At 47.8% G+C, this 5,553-nt stretch overlaps 1 protein-coding gene across 2 annotated transcripts in view; it reads left to right on the forward strand.

Moving 5' to 3' along the window:
• Positions 1-2,456: 2,456 nt before the first annotated feature.
• Positions 2,457-5,553, forward strand: part of LOC116879961 (placenta-specific gene 8 protein) — a 24,632-nt gene continuing 21,535 nt past the window's right edge. Inside the window, exon 1 of one of the 2 annotated variants that reach the window (XM_032878762.1) lies at positions 2,457-2,556. The gene's annotated coding sequence lies outside the window, so the exon portion shown is untranslated. The remainder of the gene's footprint in view (positions 2,557-5,553) is intronic. The other variant, XM_032878685.1, reaches the window with a different exon arrangement.

Below are 5,553 nucleotides of genomic sequence, written 5' to 3' on the forward strand. Positions count from 1 at the left end.
CTCCATCACAGTCTATAAACCCCAGGGAGAGTTAGGTAGGGTGGGTGTCCCATGTCCGTGTTCTTCCCAGGCTAGAGCACTGTGACATAATAAAAAACATAGTTGGTCTTTGTCCCCAGTTCCTGGTGCAGAATCTCTAAAACCCTGGTAATTTCCTAAGTGGTAGGGGTGAGAGAAGCATCTTCTGAGGATGCAAATCCAAAGTTTCTTTTTTTTTTAAAGATCTTATTTATTTATTTGATAGAGAGAGAGAGAGAAAGATGGGGGAGGTCAGAGGGAGAAGCAGACTCTCCACTGAGCAGGGAGCCTTATACAGGACTCGATCCTGGGACTCCCAGATCATGACCTGAGAAGAAGGCAGTCGCTTAACTGACTGAGCCCCCCAAGCACCCAGGAAGCTGAAGTTTCAATGAAGACATGTTAAGCTTGAGATGCCTATTAGACATCCAAGGGTTATGTAAAGTGAACGGTTTTCCTGCATATTTCAGTGCATCCCATTATCCCTGTGAGGTCAAGGTCCTGGGTCAGAAAAGCAGTCCCTTGACTTTCCTGATGGTCCCTAACCATCTTGGCTCATTCTAGTCCACCTCTGCCTCAGGACCAATTCACATCCCACCCTTCAAGGTTTACTTCCCACAGAATTAATTTCCGTTCCCAGTCCACAGTGAATCTCGCTAATAGTTACTCCCTATTGCATTGTGTTGAGCCCACATTTTCTGTCTGCAGTGTGTCATCCTGCTTTCTTCTCCGGCGGCCTCCAGCATACCTCAGAGACATGGGCTGGGTGGTTAAACTCATTCCCCACTCTTTTTCCCCAACACAGATTTGACCTGACTTGACCCTTCCCTTCAGTGTATGCATTCGGGCTGGGACCAGGCTGAGGCAAACAAAGTGCCTATGGGTGCAAAATTTAAGAAAACACTCACTCTTAGTGAGATTACAGGGCCCAAGGATTTTTTAAAATTCTGTTATATATTGTACAGTTGATACTGCTTCCTAAAAGAGAGAGTGCCAATTTATAATGCCACCAAAATCAACAATCTATCGATTTTGCAAAACTTCGTCAAGACTGTATGTCATCTCTGTGGGGGAAAAAAAAATCAGGGGGTCAGACTATAGCCAGCATCTCAAACATCTTTCAATGGTATCAACTAACATGCAGGACCGTACACTCCCTGTCCATGAGTCCTTTATGACGGGTAGGGTAAGCCTTATTTCTCTAATTTTATTTTAGCTTAATTTTTTAAAAGATTTTATTTATTTCTTTGGCAGAGAGATACACAGCGAGAGAGGGAGCACAAGCAGGGGGAGTGGGAGAGGGAGAAGCAGGCTTCCCGCTGAGCAGGGAGCCCGATGCAGGGCTCCACCCGAGGACCCCGGGATCATAGTCTTTGATCTCTGGTTCATAATTTAAGAACTTTAATAACTTCTCACCCACTCGGAGGTTTTTTCCCCCGGGGCGAGGCTCGTGTCCGCCCACACCGCGAAAGGGTGCGGGAGACCGGCAGGTGCACGGGTCAGAGTCTGCGGAGGCAGCCCCGCGGCGCCCACGCAGCACCCAGCAGCCGAGACCCGCTTCCTGGCCAGCCCCGCGGGGGGTGGTGGTTCCTGCAGCGGCACTCGGGGAGGCGCAGCAGGTGCGCGCAGCAGGAGGCTGGACACAGTGTCTGACACGCAGCATCTCTCAGTGCGAGAGAACAGGCGGACACCCGGACAGGCAGACGGAGGGTCTGAGCAGTGCGGGAGTCCAGGTGGCCGGTTTCCCCCCAACACTGCCTACAAACCCCGTATGAAGATAGCACAAATTATGCGCGAAATCGGTCATTTACTGTGTCCAAGGGAGAGAGGAAGTTTGGAAAATTGGTAGGCTCTGCCAGGCCCGTAAAGCCAACCAAACTACATCATGAATCAAATCTTTTCCCCCCCAAAAGATACATGATTGTACTTACCATAGGACAGGGAATGCTTCTTTTAACAAAAAATATTTTCATTTTCTTTTTTTTTCTAATTCTTTATTTAAATTCAGTCTAGTTAACGTGTAGTGTACTATTAGTTTCGGGGTAGAATTCAGTGAGTCATCAGCTGCAACAACACCCAAGACCCTCCATCACGTGGCCTCTTCGTGCCCATCACCCAAATCCCTTTCCTCTACCCACCACCCCTCCAGCAACCCTTTTTTCCCTAGAGATAAGCGTCACTTACAGTTTGCTTCCCTCTCTATTTTCATCTTATGTTATTTTTCCTTCCCTTCCTCTATGTTCATCTGTTTTGTTTCTTAAATTCCACACATGAGTGAAATTTTATGGTATTTGTCTTTCTCTGACTGGCTTATTTCACTTAGCATAATGCCCTCTAGTTCTTTCTACGTCGTTCAAGATATCAGGAACACACCTTGCTGCCAGAATTATACTGGCCAATAAAAACCTCTGAATCTGTTCTCTGTACTACGTCTGCCAACGGAAACACATTTACTTCTGTTTTCACATACCTTTCTGTTTCAGTGAGATACTCTCCCAAGCTACTGATCACTTCCTGCTCGGAACCTAGTTCTTCACTGTAAGTACTTTGAAATCAAGCAATTCTTTAAAAGCTTATCTTAGCACTGGGGGGAAGAAAAGTTTTGGGGTTTTTTTAAGTATTTGATGTCTTTATTTTCAGCTGAAAGACTAATGTTTTCTTAACTAACTGCTTTAAATTTGGTCAAATTCAACAAGTATGTGCCAAACATGTGTTAGATGCCATGCTTTTCAAAGGAGCGCAGCCTTGAATTCTTACCAACTACTGTTTCCAGCAGAAAACACTTATCAGGTGTTATGTTTACTAACTTGATCACTAATTTCATTCCTTATATTAATACATATGCATATTTACTTGTGCTAGTCTAATTTCTTTGTGCTTTGAAAATATTTTATTTCATCTATCCAGTAAAATGTCAGAAATAGGAGATGGAATTTTTTGGATTTACTAATGAATCATGAGAATCTTTGAATTTTCAGTATGAAAGGAAGAAAACAGACTAGAATGTTTCAGAATTAAATTCTGGTGCTTCATTCATATGCATAGAGATGTTACCCTTCTCACCTATCATTACATTTTTACCTTTGAAGCTTAAGAGATGAGAGATCAAGAAACAAAAATGTTTCAATTAAAGTGAAAAGAATCGGGTGTCTGGCTGGCTTAGTCAATGGAATGTGGGACTCTTGATCTCAGGGTTGTGAGTTTCAGCCTCACATTGGGTGTAGAGATCACCTCAAAATAAATTTTTAAAAAAATGAAAAAAATTGGGACGCCTGAGTTTCTCAGTTGGTTAAGCGGCTGCCTTCGGCTCTGGTCATGATCCCAGCGTCCTGGGATCGAGTCCCACATCGGGCTCCTTGCTCAGTGGAGAGCCTGCTTCTCCCTCTGCCTCTGCCTACAACTCTGTCTGCCTGTGCTCTCTCTCTCTCTCTAACAAACACATAAATAAAATCTTTAAAAAATAAAAAACTGAAAAAAATCAAAATTTAGTAGTAAACACCAGAAAGCAGAAGAAAGTCTAAGTAATAAATTTAGTACCTGAACTGATTAATGTAATAGAGTAATACATTAATTCTATTGGTTAATATCGATAAGATGATGGGCTGTTCTTCTCAAGAGTTCGTGTTCCAAGGCAGGGGAGATAGATATCAGATTAGTCGTAACTAAGACCAATTGGCGAAATTGGGATGTTTAACATGTGAACCAAATTCTGCAAGATTTCCTAGCATTTAGGCCATTCCATGAAAGGAACCTTCTAAAGAAAGGAGTTGGTAGTCTCTCTTCAAAACGTGTGCACCAAGATTCCCATCTCAGTTCCTCCTGTCTCCATTTTTTTTTCTTTTCCCTGAGTGGAATTTTCCATCACTCTCTGTTCCTGCGGGATCAAAGATGGCACCAAACAAAACAGCTAGGGGGTCACTTAGTGATGGACAGAGCCGCTGGCCATCAAGGAGCTACAGACATCTTAGTCCCTACCATATCTAACACAACGCTTCCACATGCATTGGCTGCCCAACAACTGTTTGCTGAATTAGATTGCATTTGTAGTTGTTAGTAATAGAGGAGAAATGAAATAGCCCCAGGCCATGGGTGACAAAGTATGTTCTGCAAAGTCACTGGCACTGGGATGTCCTGGGATGCCAGGGTTCTGAGCAGGCAGCCGACAGCAAAGGAAAGACCTCAGCTAGCTCAGCCTGTGCTCCTCAGGCAGGCTGGAGGCGCTGGCATAGGCTGCTATCTGCCTGGAGAAAAGTACCGATTTTTCTCATTCTCACCAAGCTGTGTCTACACAAAAGAGCGACCTTTCTCTGCACCACAGCACCTTCTGGCTTAGGAGCACCCTGAGGGGGCTCGGGACAGATTCCTGCACCCCAGCCCAGCCCATTTCTCAAATAGCAATTTTAGAGGTTAATACGCAGGATTCTACCTCGGAAACAAGCTCTCCAAGTGGTTTTTACACAAAGGAAGTGTTGGGCACATTGGGAGACAGGCTTGTAGATCTGGTCTCAGAAAGTCTTAGCGTCTTTACTGGGTTTATAGAGAGATTCCAGGAAAGTTGTCTTCTGTTATCACAGCGGCTCTCCACGGCCCCAAACACGCTGCTCTCCTGCCTTGAATACCTGGGGTTGAAAACTGTTGGAGACTTGGTGGCCTCCGCACGGGATGTGCAGGTCACTTGGACATCGTGCATTTGTTACGTTTCGAGATTTTGTTGCAACTTGAAGCTCTCTAGAATTTCTGAAATGATACTTAAGCCACAGAGCTGCGTATCAGAGTGTTCGCTTTCTCCTCTCCATTTTATAACTATCAAGAAGGCGTTTCCTGGAGTAAGAAATCTCATGTGGGAGTTTACAAAACCCTTTTCAAAATAACCTGAATCGGTCCCATGAAAGTCTGGGACACCGGTTCCGCGCAGCTCTGCTCTTCTGGGCCCGGCCGGATAGGGCAGCCCTGGGCCCCCGCAGGCGACCTTCGTCGGGGAGGAACTTCCCTCCAGCACCAGAAACCTCTGGGCCCGCCGGTGCGCGCAGTTATCTGTGCGGAAGGGTCCACGGAAGCACCTGCGTCCCCGCAGTTCCCACGTTCAAAAGAGGAAGTCCCACGTCGTGAAGAAGCAGAGCCTGAACCCTCGTCTGCGGCCGAGGGCTACGCACGTCGCCGAACTGAGAAACTGACTTTTTGTGCAGATGCGGCGGCCAGCATGGGCCGCTGCCCGGGACCCAGCACAGGGACCGACGTCAGAGGCCCCCGGACCGTCAGGCCTGCCGGGCTCTCGGGCTCGCAGCGGCCGGTGGGAATCCCGGACCCTGCAGCGCCCCGAGGGGGACAGTCCGCGGAGGGAGGACGACCCCGCGGCCGCAGACACGCGTCTAGTCTGAATCTCCACGCTGCGCTCGCGTGGACAGCGGGGCCGCCCGCTCTCCGTTCCGCCCGGGCCGCGTCGCAGGGCCCCGCGCCCGTCCCCCGCGCCGGCCCCCGCGCCGGCCCCCGCGCCCGTCCCCCGCGCCGGCCCCCGCGCCCGTCCCCCGCGCCGGC

The sequence above is a fragment of the Lontra canadensis genome, unplaced genomic scaffold (genome assembly GCF_010015895.1).
Source record: "Lontra canadensis isolate GAN:19392208 unplaced genomic scaffold, GSC_riverotter_1.0 scaffold1, whole genome shotgun sequence".
NCBI lineage: Eukaryota > Metazoa > Chordata > Mammalia > Carnivora > Mustelidae > Lontra > Lontra canadensis.